The sequence below is a fragment of the Lolium rigidum genome, chromosome 6 (assembly GCF_022539505.1).
Source record: "Lolium rigidum isolate FL_2022 chromosome 6, APGP_CSIRO_Lrig_0.1, whole genome shotgun sequence".
Classification (NCBI taxonomy): domain Eukaryota; kingdom Viridiplantae; phylum Streptophyta; class Magnoliopsida; order Poales; family Poaceae; genus Lolium; species Lolium rigidum.
Window position 1 is genome coordinate 295,219,827 of NC_061513.1, and position 22,132 is coordinate 295,241,958.

A 22,132-nucleotide genomic window follows, 5' to 3' on the forward strand; every position below is an offset into this window, starting at 1 on the left:
CCGGCCTGCTCCCCACCCTTCCCTTCCTCGTCTCCAGATTCCATCGAGGAATCCTCCTCTTCCAGTGGCACCGGCCATCCTCACCCTCCCTTCCCCAAATCGATCAAGGTTTGCTTCCGATTCGCATCCATGGCGAGCTCCCCGTCGACCTTCCCCTTCTTGTTTCCCACCACCGTACCCGCGTACGCGCCCACCGCTGCTTTTCCTCTGCCCCCGTGTAGCTGTGGAGCACCAGCGTACTCCCCTTGCAGTTTTCCCCCCGCCCTCGTCTACCCACCTCCAGGCTTTTCCGGAAGCTACCAGCCCTCACCTTTCCCTTTGCACAGCTACCCACCGGCCTTCCCCTCCGCCGCCGCCTACCACCACTCTTCCCCCTTCTTCACCTCCCCACCAGATGCTTTGCCATCAGAAATCCACACCCATATTGGCCCAAATTGGTCACTGTAGCGGCCCAGGATAATATCCCTATTAGATTTTGTTTGTTATTTTTCTTTTGTGCATAATCATGGCATCATGCATATTTTCGCATCCTAAAATTATTTTATTAAACCCTATTTTGTTGTTGAAATTATTCCCCTCTTTTTATCTCAAATGAAAATATAACTTTCTCTGCTTATTTTACTATATTAGAACTATTTGAAATTGTTTTGTAAACAAACAGGAAAAATAAATAAAAGAAAAAAGTTTTTTTTTAAAAAAAAAAGGGGAAAGAGAGAGCAGCCAACCGGCCAGGCCAAGTGGCCCAGCCGGCGGCCCAACTCTAGACCAACCCTAGCCCAACACCGGCCTCCCCACGAAACCTTAATCCCAACAGATCCTCCCTTAACAAGAGTCCACTTGCTTTCTTCGACCAGAAGAAAAGTCACTCCTACCTAGCTCTGGCGGCTAGGGTTTAGGCGATTACCCCACCGGCGATCGTCGATCACCGGAGGCAGGGGCCATCGATCCCGCGATCTGAGCGCCTCCTCTCCCTCTCGCGGGCAGACTACTCGGGCTGACCAAGGGGCCGACTGGCTCGGCTTCCCGGCCTTGGTAGTTTTCTGTCTGTGGGTTAGGGTTTGCGATCGCTCGGGTATGGCGGCGGAAGGGGACGGAAGGGGTGAAGCCAGCGGCAAGGCGGATCAGTCCTGGACGGAACCAACGCTGGAGGAACTGATGAAGTGTATGAACCTCAAGGGTGAGGACATTGGCGGGGTTTTTGTGCCAAAGAGCGAGGTGGAAGCTCTAAAGGAGGAAACAAAGTGGATGGCGGTGATGCGTCTGCTCACTACGAAGCCGTTCAGTGCGACGTCTCTGAAGAAGACGATGAGATTCGCTTGGGCTCCAGCGCAAGAGATTTCTTTCCGTGATGTGGAAGCAAACAGATTCCTGGTACAGGCGAATTTCTTGGGAGACTGGAAGAAAATTACGGAGCAGGGTCCTTGGCTGTTTCGGGAGCAGGGATTACTTATCGAGAAGTATGATGGGAGTTGCAGTGCGAAGGTTGTTGAACTGAACAGGATTCAGGCATGGGCACAGATTCATGATGTGCCAGAACTCTACCGTAAGAGGCATCTGGTAGCAGGGCTTGCGGAGAGGTTGGGAGAGGTGTTGATGGTGGACATGAATGGAGCAGGTTTTGAAGGAGGGAACTACGTGCGAGTCCGAGTCTGGCTCGACGTAAGGAAGAGGCTCACGGCGTTTGTCTCTTTTGATCCTGAAGGGGAAGCAAAAGTGATCATGAGGGTGCGTTATGAGAAGATCCCGCGCTACTGCGGAGTTTGCGGGCTGCTGGGCCATGAGCAAGACGAGTGTGGCACGGGCGAACATGGCCAGGAAGCAATCAAGTATGGGACATGGCTCTTGGCCGATTCGCCATGGAACTGGTCTAGGCTGCATGGAGATGTTCCGAAGCGTCCTATGGGAAGAGAAAGACAGAATGATAGCTACGGTACGCCAGGTCGCGGGGCGGGGCGTGCTGGTAGGGGTGGCCGGGAAGGTGGCCGAGGGCGAGGCGGAGGACCTGAAAACCGCAAACGCTCTTCTACTGATGCCCGGCTGACAGAGGTGAGTCCTGTCAAGATAGGGGTGGCAGACATGGGTGACAAGGGTCCCTTACTCCTGGGGTGGAAGGAGGCCGAGTTAGATGGCGGCCCGGAGGCGAGCGCAAGGACGAAACTAAATTTTGAAGAGAAGGATACTGAGGCTGCGGCGGGACGGGGAGCGCCTGAGGGGGTTCCTCCTCCACCACCGTCAGCTAGGGAACCAAAACGCACAAAGAAGCTGGCGGCAGCGAAGAAGGACAAGTCCGTGACTGGAGCGGCGGCCTCCGCATCGGAGGGCCGCCAGTCGCAATGAGTGTTCTCAGTTTAAACTGCCGTGGCCTAGGCGGGGCTGCAGCAGTTCGAGATCTCCGCCTCCTGGCGGAGCGCCACGCTCCCTCTATCCTCTGCGCTGTGGAGACCCAGCTCCATAAGTCAAGGGTGGAGAGTTTACACCGTTCTTTAGGTTTTAATAAAAGTTTTGCTGTTAGGAGTAGTGGTCGCAGTGGCGGCATTGGTGTTTTTTGGAATGATGAGTTAATAAAGATGGAAGTTTTACCCTACTCGCAGTATCACATTGATCTTGTTGTTACGGAGGAGGGGAAGGATCCCTGGCGTCTCACGGTGGTTTATGGTGAGGCACGAGTTCGAGAGCGCCACAAAACGTGGGACATGCTCAAATTTATCCGATCGGCTAATGATCTGCCATGGTTGTGCATTGGAGACTTCAATGAAGTTCTTCGACGTGAGGAGCATGACGGTGTGGCCGAAAGGAGTTGGGGACAAATAGCGGGTTTCAGAGACGCGGTTGATGTCTGTGGCCTGTGTGATTTGGGCTATAGAGGTGTCCCGTGGACTTTCGAGAAGAAGGTGGCTCGGAGGAGCTTACTGTAGAGTACGTCTGGATCGTGCCCTGGCGTCGCCGGCGTGGTGTGCGCGGTTCCCTTCAGCTGAGGTTCATCACCTAGCAAGCTATGCAACATCCGATCACCTCCCTATTCTGTTGAGGATGGCGCAGCGGCAGCAAAGATCGAGGGCGCAGGCCAAGCTGTTCCGGTACGAGGTAATGTGGGAGTCCCACGACCAGTTCGCACCGGTTTTAAATGACTCGTGGCAGAGTTCCAGCCCGAGTGGTACGGTAGAGGACTTGAAGCATAAATTACAAAACGTCTCCTCCAGCTTGGCATCTTGGGGCAGGGAGTCGTTTGGCAGCGTGCGTCATCAAATCCGGATACTACAGCGTGAGTTAGCAGAAATGAGGTCCCAGGAGAACCGGGATGGACCTTCAAACGCTGAGCTCAGGCTGGTGGAACAACTCGCTGAAGCACTGCACCGTGAAGAAGTAATGTGGAGGCAGCGCTCTCGTATCCAATGGCTCGCGGAGGGGGATAAGAACACACGCTTTTTTCATCTCCGAGCTAGCCAACGGAAGAAGAAGAACCAGATTCTTGAGTTAACTAAGGAGGATGGTTCTGTTACCAGAGATGAGGCTGCTATGGGCCTAGAAGCGAATGGTTTCTACCAGAACCTCTACACGTCCGAGGGTGTCTCGACTCTCGAACACGGAGGAGGTCCTATCTTCAGTACCGAGGAGGGTGGACAGGGCGATGAATAGTAAGCTTGACGCCCCATTAACCTGTGAGGAGATAAAAACGGCGCTTTTTGAGATGTACCCAACGAAGGCGCCGGGTCCAGATGGTTTTCCAGCACACTTCTTTCAGCGCCATTGGAGTGTATGTGGGGAGGAGGTGACAGGGGCCGTCCTTCGAGTCCTGGCTGGCCAGGATAGCCCTGAATGTGTCAACAAGGCTTTTATTGTGCTCATCCCGAAGGTTGCGAGCCCGACGGAATTGGGACAATTTCGGCCTATCAGTCTTTGCAACGTGATATACAAGATTGCTTCCAAGGCGGTGGCAAATAGACTGAAAGTTATCCTACCGGAGATTATTTCTGAGGAGCAGTCGGATTTTGTTCCTGGAAGACTCATCGCGGATAATATTATTACGGCGTACGAGTGTCTACATTTTATGAAGCGCACAAAGGCCAAAAAACACAGGTTTTGTGCCCTGAAGTTGGACATGCGGAAGGCATATGATCGGGTTGAGTGGAGCTACCTCCAGGCCATCATGCTGAAGCTTGGTTTCAGTACATCCTGGGTGACTCTTGTTATGAGACTAGTTACTACGGTCTCCTTTTCAGTGCTCTTTAATGGGTCACCGCAAGAGGAGTTTCGGCCGTCAAGGGGCATTCGACGGGGCGACCCCATCTCTCCATATTTGTTCTTGTTGGCAGCGGAGGGCCTTTCGTGCCTTTTAAAAAACCAAGTTCAATCATCGGCGCTTCGGGGATTAAAGTGGCACCAACTTCACCACCGGTGAACCACTTACTTTTTGCGGATGATAGCCTCGCTGTTTTTCGAAGCAAGTAGTGAGGGAGCAAATGAGGTCAAAACTGTCTTAGAGAAGTACTTGTCGAGCTCGGGACAGCGTATAAATATGGACAAGTCTTCTATCTTCTTTAGTAAGGGTTGTTCAGGAGATCTGAAGGAAAGCATTAAGGGGATTCTAGAAGTTCAGAGGGAGACCCTAAATGAGAAGTATCTTGGAATGCCCTCTGATGTAGGGAAATCCAAGAGTGGAGCTTTCAAGTACCTCAAAGATCGAGTCTGGAAGAAGGTCTTGGGGTGGATGGAACAACTTCTGTCGGTGGGGGGAAAGGGCATCTTGATCAAATCGGTTGCCCAAGTTGTTCCTACTTTCTCTATGTCATGTTTCAAGTTACCAAGGGGACTATGTGACCATATCAATGCGATGCTCAGGAAGTTTTGGTGGGGCAGCAAAGAAGGTCAGAGACGAACGTGTTGGGTTTCATGGGAGAAAATGACTCAACCAAAATCTGATGGCGGCTTGGGCTTTCGGGATATTGAGCTTTTCAATTTGGCTTTACTAGCTCGACAAGCATGGAGGCTTCTACAGGAACCAGGATCGCTGAGTGCGCGAGTACTCAAAGCGGTTTACTATCCGGATACTGATTTGTTAGAGGCCGAACTGGGCTCCCACCCGTCCCAGGTTTGGCGGTCCCTTCTGGAGGAACGTGATGCCATGAAGCTAGGCCTCATACGGAGAATTGGTGACGGTGCGACTACGCATGCTTGGCGAGATAATTGGCTGCCGCGGGAGGAGCGGATGATGCCAGTTGCGCCTAGGAAACAAGGGGCGCCCCAGCGTGTGTGCGACTATATTGATAACACGACAGCTTCCTGGAAGGAGGACAAGCTCGAGGAGTTCTTCTTGCCCATGGATGTCGAAGTGATCAAAGGCATCCCGCTATGTACCAGGCGGCAAGAAGATTTCTGGGCGTGGCAGTTTGAAAAAACGGGTGTGTTCACTGTCCGTTCAGCATATAGAAACTTGGTTCGAGTTCGCCGGACTAGGGGCGATTGGCTTGAGAACCGCGCGGCGGCCTCGAGCAGCGCAGAAGAGGGGAAGGATTGGTCGAAGCTGTGGAAGACCGCCGTCCCGTCAAAGATCCGAGTTTTTCTGTGGAGGCTGGCGCATTGCTCGCTTCCTACTGGCGATGTCCGACACCACAGGCACATGGCGACGTCGGCGTCATGCTCGGTCTGTGGACAAGAAGATTCATGGCGTCACTCCCTGGTGGAGTGTGCTATGTCGCGATGTGTGTGGGCGTTGTCCAACCCAACAATCGTGGAACATATGTGCATCTCGACGGAGCCTGCTGCCCGGCAATGGCTTTTCTCGATGATGCGGACGATGGAGCATGATGACTTTATTCGGTTGGTTGTTACCCTCTGGGCTATTTGGCACGCAAGGAGGAAAGCAATCCATGAAGACATCTATCAAAGCCCGCAGGCGACGCATCAGTTCATTGAGAGTTTCTTGCATGATCTGTCCTTGTCGGAGAAACCGAGAGCTACGGCTGTAGCAAAGGTGCACCCTCCGGTGGCACCAAGATGGATACCTCCTCCACAGAACCGCAGCAAGGTGAATACGGACGGCGCTGTTGCAAAGATATCTAATAGAGGAGCTGTGGCGGCTGTCTGCCGCTCCCATGCGGGCGTTTACCTCGGTTCCTCGGCGGTGGTCTTTGAGGGGATTACACATCCTGGCTGTCTCGAAGCTATGGCTTGTCGCGAAGCTTTGGCGCTCACGGCAAACCTGGGAGTGGAAGGGGTCATGGTGGCTTCGGACTGCATGGAAGTGATCCAAAGCCTGAAGGGCAACAACATGGGGCTCTTCAGTCATGTGCTCAAGGAGATCAAGACGTCGGCCGAACAGCGGGGAGGTTTCTGTTTCCGCCATGAGAGCCGGCGGTCGAATGGCGAAGCTCATAGTCTAGCGCGCTCGGCAACGTCGCTTGAAGCGGGCCGCCATGTTTGGTTGGGAGTCATACCTCCGTTTCTTTCATTTCCTGTAAACATTCTGGGTAGGAATGAATAAAGCGAAAAGTGTATTTGGCACATGAGCACCAGTGCTCCTGATTTCTAAAAATCATATTTTTTGGATTTCAAAAATTATGAAATTAAATACCCACATACATACAAACATTCTGAAGGTACGGTAAAAAATTTGGAGAAAAATATATTATATTTTTAGCTATACAAAAAAGACAAATTTCTGACAAATATATACCTCTATACGTAGCCACAAATTTGTTTTTTTCCTGTAGCTCAAAATACAATGTAATTTTCACCGAAACTTTGCATGAATAATCAGAACATGTGTATGTATTCATGGAATAAATGTGATGATTTTTTGGAACGCAAAAATACAGTTTTTAAATATTTTAAAAAGTGAGAGCACTGGTGCTCATGTGCACCAAATTTGCTTCCTAAAGCGAAAAGTGTATTTGGCTGAATAAAGGGGGTTGGAGTTTGTTCTCAAAAAAAAAAAAAAAAAAAAAAAAAAAAAAAACAGATCCTCCCTTGGCATTTTTGCAGCCGCCCCCTCTTTCTCTTTTCCAAAACGCGATCAATCCCCTCCCACCTGTCCCACTCTCTCTGCCTCCCAGCTCCGCACGAGGCCGAGCCTCCTCGCTCCCGAGCCGCGCCCGACGCGCCGCCTATCACCTCACTCCGGTCGCCGCCCCGCGCGAGGCGCCCTCACCTCCTCTCGCTTCTCTATGTTCGCCCGAGCCCGAGCCCGAGCCCGAGCCCGAGCGCCCTGGCTCTTCTCCTCGTCTCGCGACGAGCGCAGCTGCGCACGCCGCCCGGACGCCAGGTCCTCTTCTCGATCCCGACCGCCTCCTCTCCGCGCCAGGCCGCGCCACTGCGCCTCCCTTCCCCTGCTTGGCCCGCCGCCAGGAGCGCCTCCACACCACTCGTTCCCCTCGCCGCCACGCGCCTGGCTCGTGTCCATCCTCGCCACCTGCTCGCGAGTGTGGCCGCCAGGGATCTTGCTCCGGCGTCTCAAGGCCTGCACCACCTCTCCATATCCTATCGTCGCGCGTCCTCGTCTCCCCTGCCGGCAGCCACGATTTCTTTCTATGTGTTCGTGCGTGCACCGTTGCATGCGCGAGTTCGAGCTCCTCTGCAACTTCAAGTGTGTGAGCTGCCGTATTGGTTCATGTGAACCTCGTTGACACCAAGTCCGTTTCTTTGAGACTGTGTTCCCTTGCAGGCCAATCCCTACCGGCGCATCTAGCTAGGTGCTACACGCGGTCTCCGATCCGGTGATGTGGTGCTGATGTGTGTGCTCCAATGAAGTTGGGAAAAACCGGGCACGCCGTCAAGTTCTCCGAGTTTCTGATCGTGTGTGTTGTTGCGAGTTGACATGAAGATGTTGTGCGAAATCCCTCGAGCTCTACTCGTGACACCCTGGCCGCCAATCTTGGCTACTATTCCAAGTTCATCGGCGCCATTCCCTCAAGTTCTCCTTCCCGGTTTCGAAGACCGTTCACGGATCCGACTTCATCTTCTTCCTCCCCGAAAACCGAAGCCGGCGACCGCCTTTGTTCCGATACCGTGAGATCCCGACCCTAAGCCAGTCCTATTTTATAAATGTCATCTAACTTGTTGCATTTGCCATATCATCATGTGCCGCACCGCAAGTCATATCATGGGGTTGTTCTGGTCAACTAATAACTAAATATGAAATTGTGCGGGATTGTTTCTCTCTTATCCCGGTTCCATTTAAATTTGAGTAGCGCACCCATGCCATGCTTATACCATGCTAACCAACATTTAATTTGCGGGGTAGATAAATAACTCGAACCTAATAGTTGTTTGGCGGGATTTCGGTTCCGCTTAAATTGGATAAGTTGCATCGCCGCATCATCTTTGCCATGGCATGCATATCATCTTGAGCATGCCGATTCTTTTGCCGTAGTAGTAAGTTGTGCATCCGTTGCTTGTTCCAGTGCTTTGCTTCTTCACGGATAGGCCGTTGAGTTGATGCGAGCTATGCCAAGTTCTCCGGATGTCCCTCGGCAAGCTTTAACAGGCAAGCATTTTCCCCTATACTCCTGCCCCTGCAGAAGTTGCTCACCTATTTTATTTTGCCTTCTCCCTTATGCTATCCTTGAGTTGCGTTCTTGTCATGTGTCCCTTCCACTTGTTACCTCAAGCAGCCTATATTGCCTCCACCAACCACCTACAGCTGTTGTTTGGTTATCGGGTCTGCCTTGCGAGTCGTAGTGCATGCTAGTGATGTCTTATCTTGTTACCGTTGTTGTTATCTTATCGGGTTATCTGTTGGGGAATCATGACACATGGTTTATGGATAGATCTGTTGAGGGTATCATGGTTACTTGTTAATAGTTGTTAGCGGAGACATCGGTGGGTTAGTTGCTCGTTTTATGACGGCTCACTTGTGTTTCTTTAAAGCTTAGGACCCGAGTTCTTGTTATCTGTTCCGAGACTGAGCGCTCTAACCACACGTGGGTATGCTTCTGGGTCTCCCCTCGACCACTGCCGGAATCTACAGCTTTGTCCAGTGGCCACAACTAGTTTGCAATGTTTTACCATTTGTTGTTTGCGTGCATGCCAGCCTGTTACTTATTTACTTTGGGAAGCCCCTGGGTGCCTTACTGCCTTGTATCCCTTGTTTCTGGTATGTACGTATAGGTCGTGGAGCCTCTGCGAAGTGGTTTATCGCCCCAGCGTGTGCTAAACCACCTAGCACGTTGACACACATAGCTAGGTTCGTTTCGGAGATACGACCGGACTTCGATTCGGGTTCAACTTGGTTAGGTGGCTTCCTGAACATTGTTGTGGTGAAGGAGAGTGCGAGTCATGATATCCACCTGTCGCAAGTGGGTTGAGCGTGCGTGTGGGCACATTTGGGCACCCCTGCAGGGTTACATCTTATCGATAAGCCGTGTCCGTCTTGTTCATCTATTTTTCTCATGTGACTTCAGTCAGGTTATCTGGTGGAAAATAGGGGAAGAATGGAACACAGATCTCCAATTAATTGACATGATCTTGGACACTTCTATCAGATCGGCTAACCCATTTTTCAAGGTAGCAATGATAGCTGGCTGTTGGAGTATATGGAATCACAGAAACAGGATCATATTTGATAATGAGCAGAGATGTATCCAGGGATGTTACAATCTTTTCAAAGTAACAGCACAAGAGATTAGACACAGGGTTAAACCTAGCCTAAAAGAAGGAATGCAAGCATGGATAGACACTTTGTAATTTTCTGTTTTTTTCTGTTTCTTTTCTTCTTCTTCTTTGGTTACTCTTTTTTTGCCCACCCTTTGTATATAACCATGCCTCATTTTGGGCACCATATATGAAAATGACGCAGTGGGGGCCTTCCCCACTGTATTTGGCGTCAAAAAAAAAAATAAGCCGTGTCCGTGGTTATGGACGACTTGGAGCTGTATGACTCGATCATAGACAACTTACACCTATCGTTTCAATCATAATAACTTGTGTAGTAAGTCAGCACAACTTCAATAATAAATGGTTAAAACTTGACAACCGTGTGAGTGCCTTTGCCAGTACTTCTTGGCGAAGGGGGAACACATTGGCTGTGTTATGTTTGCAGAGTATAGAACTGTTAGTTACGCTCTCTCACCTTCTCTGATAGACGACTGTTGTAGAGTGTCTCTATAGGTTTTTAGTGCTTGCGCGCTGCCGCTTAACCCCACCATATTGCCTATGACGTTCCTCTTGCGTCCTTTAAGTCCCCTGCGTGCCTCAAGTACAAAGGACGACTGATTGACGAATGCTTATACGTCTTGAAGTCTTGTTAAGTACGAACCCGTACTTATTGCTGCTTCTACGGGATATAACCGGGCAGGTATGAAGATATGTTCGATGAAGACGACGCTAGCAAGGTTACCCTTCCGGCTTGGCCTGGGCAGGGTTATGGACGCCGCTGGTTATCTTCAGGACTCTTAGTCCAATTTGTATCTTGTCCGTACTCGGACGTATTCGATCTTCTGTATGATTTGGATCTTTGTATTGTATATTTGTATCTTGACTCGTTGGAGTCGTTGTTGTAATATATGTCTCTTGTGGGCTCTATTGTAATCATGTTGTAATGATACTACTCGTGATTGATTCCACCCGCATCGCGTGCATGCTTCGGCGTGTACGAGGCGCTTGGTGGTGCGTCTCCTAAAATCGATATCGTGCGGATTTCGGCGGATTCGCTGGGATCCTCATGGTACCGGTTTTGGGGCGTCACAGTCACCAGCCGCTCCCACCCCAATCCATGCCGACCTCCACCACCACCACCGCTCCCCGCCCACCCACGACCATCTCCCAGTCCAAGCGGCTCCACAGCCCAACGCCGCCCGACAGCTCCTATTCGAGAGAGCCTGCCGGCCCAGAGCCGCCACACGCCGGACAGCCGGCCACCTCATTCCACGACGACAAACCCAACTCTATGCTCCTCCCCCACCCCGACCTCCAAGACCTCCACGCGCCGGCAACCATTAAGTTCGCCTCCGTTGCCAAGGACGGAGGCCAGTACCTGCAACGCGAGCTCCTCAACATAGAGGCTCGCCTCGATCAGCAGCAAGCACGTGAGCGGATTGCCATTGAAACTATCCAAGATGGGCTCGTGAAGCTCACATCGATGGCCTCACAGCTCGCAGTGGCCATGGGCATGCAAACCACCAAGGTACTGGCTACCGAACCATCCCCGACATTGCCGTTCGCACCATCTACATCGCGAGCAACTACTGCCTTGAGGTCCTCTGATATGGGTGCAGCAGCAAGCTCGACTATGAACTCTCTTGGTGCATCTTTTGCTTTCCCTACACGGACAAGTGATTCAACTGTGCCAGCAGTTCCTGCCTAGTTGCCCCCCAGGTGCTTGACGAAATGCTAACACCACAGTCTGGTTATGAAAGCTACACATATGGGCATCCAAATCCAATTCAGAGTTCAGTACATGGTGAAAGCACCAATTTCAGTGAGCAGAATCTGGATGGAAGGCCACAACCATATGGTTTCCATAATCTTAATCGCCAAAGCGTATTCCTAGCAGATGGAACCGAGCGCAGCTACTTTACTCTGCCGGCGGATTATCCCTTAGAGCGAGATATTCCTGAACCGGTGTTTGATGTCTATGATGACGAGTCAGATGGCCGCTCAAATGAGTCTGTTCATGTGTTTGCTAACCCTCCTGAGCAGCAGCCACATGAAGAAGAACAACAAGAAAGTGGACAGCTTCCCAACTGTTTCAGCAAGCTAACATTCAGTGCTGAGAAACCTACAGTTGATACTGTTGGTGCGTTTAGTTTGACAAATGAGCAGTCAATCTGTGATTTAAAGAAATTGAATGATGGTGAAAACTTCATGTTTGAGAATAAGGACATATCACGACTCCTCTATTGGTTCAGCAAAGATTTGAAATGCAGAACATGCGATGAAGCAGCTCGAGGCAAAGAAAAATTATGGGACAAACCTGATTGTCATTCGGCTACAGGGAATTCCATTATATTTTTTCTATGGGATCCCGGAGTTTCAGCATCACTCCACTCAAACAAGTCTAAGCCCCCCGAGAAATTTGGTTATGTGGTTATGGCAGCCCCTAAAGCTCTGAATTTATGCAACCAATTTGGCATTTATACACAGCAGATGACAGACTCACTTTGGAGTGTATTGGCAATTCATGAGAGAATAAATGAATGGGATCCAGGAGACCATTCAATTTTGAGTTCAACACTGAACAAAGATATTGCAGGTGGAATTTTCACACCCCCTTATGTGCCAACGGCGAGAATCCAGTTTGGAGTGCCCACTTGTGTACCAAAGCAGAGCTGCTATTGCAGGGTGCCATCAAGTCATGAAAACCATGAGATTCAGTTCTTATGGGACCCAGGCATTTTCGACCAAATGGATATGATACTGGACAAATCTACAGTGCCAAAACTAGTTTATACTGGCCAGACAATATTCAGGCTATCAATTTTCGTTGGGTAACCTGTCGGCATGAAGCAATTATCGGCTCTGTTGTTCTCACTCCTGGTGCTATACTCCGACTGTTTGCCTCCAGATACATTGCATGCCAATGGTTTTGAAGTTGCCACATTCAGAAACAGTTCAGCAGTTAGGCTGTTATTCTCGCATGTTCAGTTTGACAGAAGCTATTCTCTCTGCAATCTGTATGTCAACTGCCACTAGCGTGTGTGTGATAGTGGTCTTGTGTTTGGAAAAATAGGTCAAGAAGGAAGAGATGCAGCAGTTTTGTACAAAGTCTTAAGAATTCAACTACCAACGAGCAACACCTCTCATATTTGGGATCCTGGTATTCTGAGTCTCATATATATGACACTAGGTAAATATACAGTGGCCCATCAAGTCCGGTTTGTCCAGCAGACAGCGGAACTCTCATTTCTTAACTTGGCAGACTGCATGCAATATATTGCTTCCAATATGGAATTAACCCTGTACTCCATGCTAGTGTCCTTGTCGTGCAAAGGGATGCACGTTTATCTCAAGGTAATTGCCTGTGTTCCTTGTACTTCAACAGTGGGCTAAAAACTGAATATTGCCAGGAGTTCTCAATGAATCTGGCAACAAGATTACAATGGGATCCTGGAGTTAGAGTGTCCTTGGGCTGTTATATGTTGGCAGTCTGGAGTGAAACTGATAAATCATTGTCTTGCACACGTGCACCGGATTTAGCAGCTTGGCCAAATTATTCAGCCGTATGTATATGGGACCTTAGAGTCGCAACTTCCTCATACCTGTATAGCTGGCTGGAAATGACAGTAGTGAAGGCATTAACTCGATTACCAAGTCCAGTGCTCAATTATTTACAATGTCCATTACCAATGAGCAAAACCTATTGCAGTGAAGACAAGTTCTACATCAGCAAGGTGTCCTGAAGAATTACAATGCAAAGAATTTGCTACCTTTACATAACTATCTTCAGATCTGGACAATGGATATTTTCTTCATTACATTTCTAACTCCCTGATACAATGAAGCTTCAAGGATAATTGATAATTATAAAAGTTTCTAAAGAAACTTATCCATTGCTGAGCAATGGTCTCGAGGGGGGAGTAATGTCAGGGACTAGTATGGGTATGAGTAGTGGGTTTACTAGTGGCTTAATAGTTGTAAGGGTAGTATCGGTATTCCACCTATGCTATCATGTTGTAGTGGTTAGGTCTATAAAATCCTATCCTTGTATCTTGTTGGAATCAACCAAGAATATGAACCCTAATTTTATCTTTTATTTCCAGCAATTTATCTTAGTTTAATTCCTGCAATTTATCACTTTTCTACCAAATCCCTCTCAAATCCCTATTCTTCTTGATCCCAATTCGTCAGATCCATCGGGATCCTGACATCTTGGTAGGTGTGGAGGAGAACGACCTTCAACCTGAGCTCGCACAAGTGTTTGCCTGTGTTTACTCGTCAGAGACCGGCGGCGGCTGGGGTGATCTCATCTCAATACCGCTTCCACCTGTGCCGCTGCAAGGAGTCCCCGCCATGATTTACATGGCCATCCTCAGTGTGTTGGTCGGGGATTCCCTCTACTGGCTGCTTCCTGGGAATTTCTTCCGGATGATCGAGTTTGATCTGGAGAGGCAGAGCCTAGCTGTGACAGGGGTGCCGGTGGATATGTATGGCGGGACGAGTTACCAGTGCTCTCTCATGCGGGCAGACGATGGCGGACTTGGATTCCTCTTCCTGTCAGACTGGAGCGCGCAATTGTGGAAGAGGAAGACCGGTTGTGATGGCGCCGCGTCATGGGTACTACTACGAAGAACTATTGAACTGGACAAGCTCCTTTCCCTGAATCTACGTAGAGAGAAGGTGTCCGGGATTGTAGGATTTGCGGAAGAAAACAATGTGGTGTTCCTGTCGACGGCTCTTGGTGTCTTCATGATCCAGCTCGATTCATTGCAGTTCAAGAAGATTTCGGAAACCAACAGCTTTTGTGTCTATCATCCATTTGAAAGTGTCTATGCGGCAGGTATAGCCTTCACACTGTGAATATAACAAACCCAGTTTTATTATAATTATTAGCTGACAGGATACCGTGCACATTCTTTTGTGTTAAACCAATAATATCAACAATGTTGTATCAATTGTTTATTTTGCTGCTTGATTTCTCAGTAGTTTGTGGTGGCGTTCTATGTGATGTTTATGTGATGTTGATGACCTGAAAAAATCTGTTAATTGTAGGTATAGCCCCTGCTTGGGTTTTAATGTGTTGTGCTTCTTTAACAAACATGTTTGGCTTTAAGGGGAAGAAACCCAAAGCGCTGTGATTTTACTAGAAGTGATTGTGTGTACGACACCAAATTGCGAGTGCGGAGACTCGAACCTGGGCGGGCGGGGATGCATCAGCCCATCCCAACCACCGGGCTATGCCTCGGTTCACCTTCTTTAACAAATATACTATAGTAATTTTGAGTTTTCTTTATTGAGGCGTTGCCTCTGCTGTCAGGAAACAAAATAAATGAAAGCTATGTTGTTTGTCGGTACCAAACATCTGTATTTTATTGACACCCATATGATAAAACAATGAAAACAAACAATGCCGGTATTTTTATGCATTTTTTCGTGCAACTTATTTTTTTGCCTGCATGTTGGCATATCTTGTAGTTGTATGACAATGGTAGTACTAGTGTATTGCTGCAGTGAGGATGTCTCCCGATACATAACAATTGGAAATCGAAGGTAACTAAATGAACAAAAAGTTAAAAACTAGCTTGAAGCAAACGAAAGCTCAAATTGATACCTTAATTGGTTATATTTCTTTCAGTTCTTATTGCTAACCTTGTTGATCTTGCTAATAATTTTAAGTTCATAACAATGCTGGTACGAAATTTACAAAATACTTATTCAGATTTACCTTTTGTTACTTTTATAATGGTCCTGCTGCAAGTGGCAATTCAATTGTGCCAGAGGAAATTACTAATTGAGTTTTCTTCATTGTCTTCAAGCAAGTTTATTTAAACATAATCTAAATATGAATAGTCGTGATCAGGTTGATCGCTAGAAGTTATTGATATGAATATATTTTATTTTGTACTGACAATATGGCATGGAACAAGCTTAAAAATAATTTTTGTGTAACTTCTCCCTTCCATTCTGCTAACAGTCTGAGTGTACGTGTTCTCCATTTTTATGACACTATTAAACAAATATTGTTGTACGGATGTTCTGTTTATTTGGAAGTAGATGGGGCTTTATTTATATAGTCCATATGTATCAGATCTGAGATATTTTTATCAACAAGTCCAGATGTCTGTTTAAATATCTCATTAACGCCCTCTTATCTATTTGTTTTTTCCACTAAAATGTCCTTTGTTCTTTTACTTGCGTTTTTAGATATGGGAATTGGTGGTGATCATAATGGGGCTGAACTTTTGCACAGTACCTAAGATGATTGGTTGGATAAATATGCTATCATGATGTACTGGATTGAGTAGGTAAGCTTATCTTTAAATAGTGGCAAAATGAATTATTTTCCATTTCCTTTGTTTCATGGATATTTTTCTGTTTTACTTCTACTAGTTGCTACATTGCATTGGATATTTTTGGAGCTATCAATCTGTCTAGTCTGATTGCGATTTGTATGTTGTTCCCTCTATGTAAGTAATCGGTAACTAACAGTACTTGATCTTATGGCTTTGAATTCCCTTTATTAATGCAGTCTGATAGCAATTGCCATTCAACATCACTGTTCATTTGGATCATAATAGTACCTACTGCTCGCTTGGAGTTATTCTGCAATCTTAGACTTCCAGGCAGGTCTTGCCTTAACTATTTTCTCAGCCTATCTGTGTTTTTTCTCTCTAACTCACATATGTAATCTGCCATCAACCTCCAGTGCTTTTTTAGATGCTGATATTTTCTAGGGTCATGGAGTGTCCATTGTGAAGAATCCACAAGCAAGGTTTTCATCCAATACAATTAAAGGTCTAGTGTAGCAACTACTGCGTAATAAATAAAGAAATTGAAATAGCATGATATATTTCAACAAAAGTGTGACTGCAATGTCTAATAAAATGTGACAATCTTCTGAAGGAAATCAACAATAGTAATCTTGATATGTCTAATTAATTATTTTGATGCCCTCACAAAATATGAGATTGAACAAAATGCAAAGCAGTAAATCTTACAAATAAAATTTTGGAACTGATTACCATTGTTTTCAGGCTTCATGATTCACCTCAGATAAATGATACATCCGTTATGTTCTCTCCATTCAGACCAAAGTCCCTAAAGCTAATATCTTCTACTTTGAGAACTTTTGGCGCTGGCCACCCAGGCTTCTTAGATGTGTTACAACAAGCTTGGAGTTTCTCTAGTAAAACAAAGACGGTGGTGACACTTCGTTCTAATTTCAAAAGCATTAGAAAGAGTCTTTGAAATCCGGATCAGAAATCTTTCCCGCCTCTCATTGCTGGTTGCTCATTGGATAGTGTCGATCTTATCAATGGACTTAAAGTCTTGAAGAGCAAAGGACTACATCCATTGTAGAAAGGAACTTCAGAAGAATCATTAAAAATCACATTAACAGACTCCTCTAGTATGAACAGTTGTACTGGAAAAATAGATGCACTATCAGATTAGTCCGTTTCATACATGAAATCTCGAAATTCTGTCATGCAGAAGAAATTTCATTCCATCTCTTGCCGATTGACAGCGCTCCTTAACGAATAGTCATGAAGCTAAAGCTGCTATTCATCTGGAGAACGTTCAATAACAGATTGGCTGTCTCAGCCAGTGTCTGCTTGTTATTTGATATTTCTGAGCTTGTCCATCAGTTTGAGATTGATAATGTGATCAAGCAAATCCCCCTGGCCTGTTACCCTTATCTCAAATGCTTTGAACATTATCTTCATCAAGAGATTCTAGCCAATCCCCAAAGACGATTCTTACAGCCTTTCTGATGATTTTCAGAAATCTGATATCCTCTATACAAAGCCAAAAGATGTCACACCTGGACCTTTAGAAATCTGATATCCTCTATACATCTCCAAATGGACCTTCAGAAATCTGATATCCTCCATACATCTCCAAATGGATATCCTCCTGTACAAAGCCATTGGTGTTATTAATTTTAATTTCCCTATTGACTGTCTAGCTCGTACGTTCCTAAAAAGTATGCCTTTTAGGTACAAACTAGATGAGTATTTTAAATGGTTTGACGAGCTAGGCAGACCAGCATTTACCTCTAATTTGAGGTATTCGAACAACTGGCCTTTTAGATTCTGCTAAGATCAGATGTAAGACTTCAGAACATGTCATATCAACAACAGAAGTTGAAGGTTTCTGGTAAACATAAACTAGAAGTTGAAGATGTGGCACTACAAATGAGCTATTCTACTGGTTTTGTCGAAATGATTCAGCTTTGGAATTTTTGGTCAAGTTTCCACAATTGTGATGCTAATGTGCATTGTTTGAGCCACACAAATTATCAGATATAACTTGGTTTCTTTTTCTGAATTAATAGAATAAATTTGTTTGACCAATGGCACCAATTGTTCGGCAGGTATGAGGAGATGCAGAAGCGGCTTCTTGGTATATGCTTCTTGATGTGTAGGCTCTTTCCTGTGCGCGCGGAGATTGACCATCTATGTTGCATGTGCCGGTGAACTGTGGTGTGGAATTAAACGCTTCTGTTTATTGTCTGGAACTTTTATCTGGTCCAGCCTTGCATGATGCCTCTTTCCTTCTTATTTACCTTTCTTTGAGATGCAGTGACTAATGATTAGTTCAGCTGGCTCACCTCTGAAATATTTTGCATGAGTTATTGTGATCTGGACCGTAGATCTTGAGATGGATTTATTTTGCCAAACCTTAATAAAAACCTTTACTTAGGTTCACAAACTCTCTATAAAAAGTTGTATTATTATTCAATCCGATTGTCTACAAGTGATTAAAACCCTTTAGACGAGAAGTTTCCTATCAATGGTGGTGGCTGCTCTTTTTGGTGATATTTATATCTAAGTTTCTACGTTTTCTAGTATTGAGTTTAGTTTCTGTAAAACACGGGATGGAGGAAATAGTTGACGCCAGATATTCCATAGGCTTGTGATTCCATAAACTTCCAAGTCTCAAATCAGTGTGAACCTCTGAAAGGTATCTTGGTATCGTTTAATCGATCCTCCGACCTCACGAAGCTTAGACAACACCAAACCACCACGCTACACTTAGTATTATGAACAATTACATACGTGCCTATTTCACGTAACATTGTAAGTTATATTTAAATGTAGCCGAATTTTTTTTGGTCGGTATCAACATTTCTTGCTGGGTAGCGATATTTCCGGTTCCGCCGATATTTCGGAATTCCGGCCGAGAAAAAAAAAAACCCTGATCGTGATAAGGTTTAAGGTTTAGCTCATTATCTGCTCTTCCCTATAGGCCCGTAGGTCGCGCTCCCAGCTGCTCGAAGCTCACGTTCAGAACCTCCGCGCCCCGGAAGCCTCCGACGAAGTGCCAGAATACCTGGCAGGCATCGTCGGGTAAGCTGTCCAGGTCAAAGTGTAGGTCTGCCCGTGCCATGTTCGCCGGGGGTGGCGGCACGAACGAGATGTGCTGGAGGAACCCCCTGTAAGCGAAGCGCCTCAGCGACGGCACGTCGAGCTCCAGCCCGCGGTACCAGCCGCCGACGTTGCCGAGCGAGAGGGCGGTGACTCGCGGGCAGCGGAGCCGCCGTTGGCCGGCGTCAGCCGACGGAGCCACCGCGAGGTGGACGCGGTCGAGCTCCAGTGCGGCGAGCAGCGGCGCCGAGTCGACGATGGCCGCGAGGTCCGTCAGCCGCACGGCGCACCGGCAAAGCCGCATCGTCTCCAGCAGCGCGAACGGCGCCAGCGCCGGCGGGTTGTGCAGCGGTGACGTGAGGCATAGGCCGTCGAGGTGCAGCGCGCGAAGGGCGTCTGACGGCAGGGCGGCGACGCGGAGGCTGTAGCAGTCCCGCGGGGAGACGTGGACGTGGAGCTCCTCCAGGCCGCGCGCCGCCGGGGCACCGGTGAGCAGGGCGTCGAGCCCGTCGTCGATGTGGAGCTGAGAATAGTACATGTACTCGTCGCGCTGGCCGTTGCCGGGCGGGAGGTAAGTGAAGGTGAGCTTCTTGAGACTGTTCTCGCCGTCGGCGGCCGCGGCGGCCGCGAGGGCGCAGAGAGCGGCCTTGGCGTCGCGGATAAAGATGAGGCTGCGGCCGTCGCACAGCTGGCCGGCCCTGTGTACGTAGGAGCGGGAGTCGAGGTTGAGGACGCCGGATGAGAGCCAGAGCGATCGCCACGGCCGGGAGAGCGCGCAGGTGCACGCCGCCTCCTTGGCCGGCGCGTGGGTGAGGACTTGCAAGAGCACGGGGTCCGGCAACCTGGACAGGCGGTCGCTGGACATGGCCATCGAGGTCGTGCGGCCGTCGCTCGCTCAGATTGTCTTGAAACGTTGCGCCGGTGGAGGTGCTTAATAACCTGGTGTTTATACACGTAGGGAGGAGTAATAGTTTAGTTACTCTACAATTGGTAACATAACCTGGATCGGAACCGGACAGGAGACTGGCTCCTTTTGTTCTAAGAAAATCTTCAAAAATGTACTTCCTTATAGGTAGAAAAACTGTCCCTACCTCGACACTAAATTCCTGATTTAAATTTACTCATAGCTCGAGAAAAAAAATCCGTTGTGATTTGTACCAAATTCATATTGGGATGGCCTTCGCCTGTCCGGCTTTGAAGACGTGTCCTCCGCCTCATTGGCTCAGCGGAAGATGCCACCGTTGCCATGAAGCCGGACACTAGGCTTCGATCTGCCGTGAGCCACTCAAGTGCAACAATTGCCGTCAAATTGGCCACAAAGCGAACGCCCGGTATTGTTCATCCTCACCCCTTGCAGGGACCTCACTACGGGAGAAACAGGCGTTGCCGTGCGACAATTCGCACGGCAAAGGCACTTATTTGCCCGGCAAAGGATTTGCCGTGCGTCGACGCACGGCAACGTCTGCACGGCAACGCTCTCGACGGCAAAGAATACATTGCCGTGCGCCTGACCAAACCGCACGGCAAAGGCTCGTTGCCGTGCGCGCGCTCGTTGCCGTGCGCTCGAGCGTTTGCCGTGCGCGCTCTCTTTGCCGTGCGCGCGGACCTTTGCCGTGCGCGCTATCTCTGCCGTGCGTCGTGGAGGCTGCCGTGCGCCCCGACGTTGCCGTGCGCCCCGTCGTTGCCGTGCGCCCCGTCGTTGCCGTGCTGCTCCTCTTTGCCGTGCGTCCAGGCGCCAGCATGCACGGCAAAGAAATCTCCAGGCACACCCACTGGCTTCCCAGGTCTACAGGCTTGCGCCACGTGGCGCCTTTGCCGTGTGTATGCACACGGCAAAGTGACCAAATGTCCTTTGCCGTGTGCATACACACGGCAAAGGCCCCTGGTTTTTTCATTTTTTTTCTGTTTTTCTTTAATCCCTGCATTTCAAAATTGCATTTCACATATATATAACATATACAACATATATATTCACCATAGCATCACCAAACACATGAACAACACCACAAATACATCGAGCACACATAGTTTATGCATAACAAGTGCAATGTCCACAAATACATCAAGTACAAGTGCAATGTCCACAAATACATCAACACACATCAAGTACAAGTACAATCCATAACAAGTGTAATGTCCACAAATCCATCAAGACCATGCCATCAACCTTATTGTCCTCCTCCGCTTCCGCCGACCTCATTGTCATTGCCTTGTGAATAATTATCTATAAGGTTGATGGAATGAACATTTGCATTTGCATTTGCATATTGAACACTTGAACAAGTACAAGTAGCGGGTTGGGCACAAGAGGACTCACCGCGGTTCATGCTCCGGATGATGTTCATGTTGTTGACGGTGATAGGTGTCCCCGGGGTCCGAGTGGGCGGTGGCGGCATCCACATGGAGTAAGGTGGAGGAGGAAGACTCCCCGGTGGAGAAGACATAGCCGTACGGCTCATCAGCCAGCTCATCCGTACTTGCTCTGCTGCTGCATCATCTGCTCGCTGCTTGTTGCATCTGCTGCATCATCCGTGTCTGCTGCTGCTGCTGGTACTCCGGAATCCGCCGCTCCATGTTCCGTGCGTGCTCCTGGGCCGCCTGCTCCTTCGCTGCCATCTCCTCCTACGTTGTGTTGCCGCGATGTCATTAACATTTCAATGGAAAGCATGTAAAGGAAATGTAGAGACCCGAGGAAGAACATACCCGTAACCGCTCGACGGCTAGATCCGAAGCCCGTGGCCGGGGCTCTACCTCGGGCTGACCGCTCTTACGACCACGACGGATCCGGCGGAGAGAGGGAACCCTCGGCCGGGTCGACGCACCCGTCACCAAATCATAGGCGGCCATGCTTCAAGCCTTCTCCCGCAAGCACCGCGACCTCAGGGTCAAAGTCCTCGGCCTCTGGATTGGCCTCCTCGCCGTACTTCTGCTTGAACTTGGAGACATACGACGTGCACTGGGTCTCGGATTGCGGGTTAACCCACACGGACCCCGTCTCGGGATCAGGCGTCTTCCTTTGCTTCATCTTCTTTAGCACGGCAAAGACGTTAGGCTTCGCTCCTGTCCCGACTTCCTGCAAAGAGAACATGTAATTGAGTGAAGTGACACACCCTTGGAGAGTTAACAAATATATAACATGAATTCAAAGAATGAAGGAACCATTAATTTGCTCA

The 22,132-nt window shown here is 48.3% G+C and overlaps 1 long non-coding RNA gene across 1 annotated transcript; it reads left to right on the forward strand.

The window, feature by feature from the left end:
• Nucleotides 1–14,053: 14,053 nt before the first annotated feature.
• On the forward strand, nt 14,054–18,131 carry LOC124659406. The gene is made up of 3 exons (XR_006989564.1): nt 14,054–14,431; nt 15,796–15,896; nt 17,966–18,131. It is a non-coding gene; the product is annotated as an uncharacterized LOC124659406 (long non-coding RNA).
• Nucleotides 18,132–22,132: the final 4,001 nt, after the last annotated feature.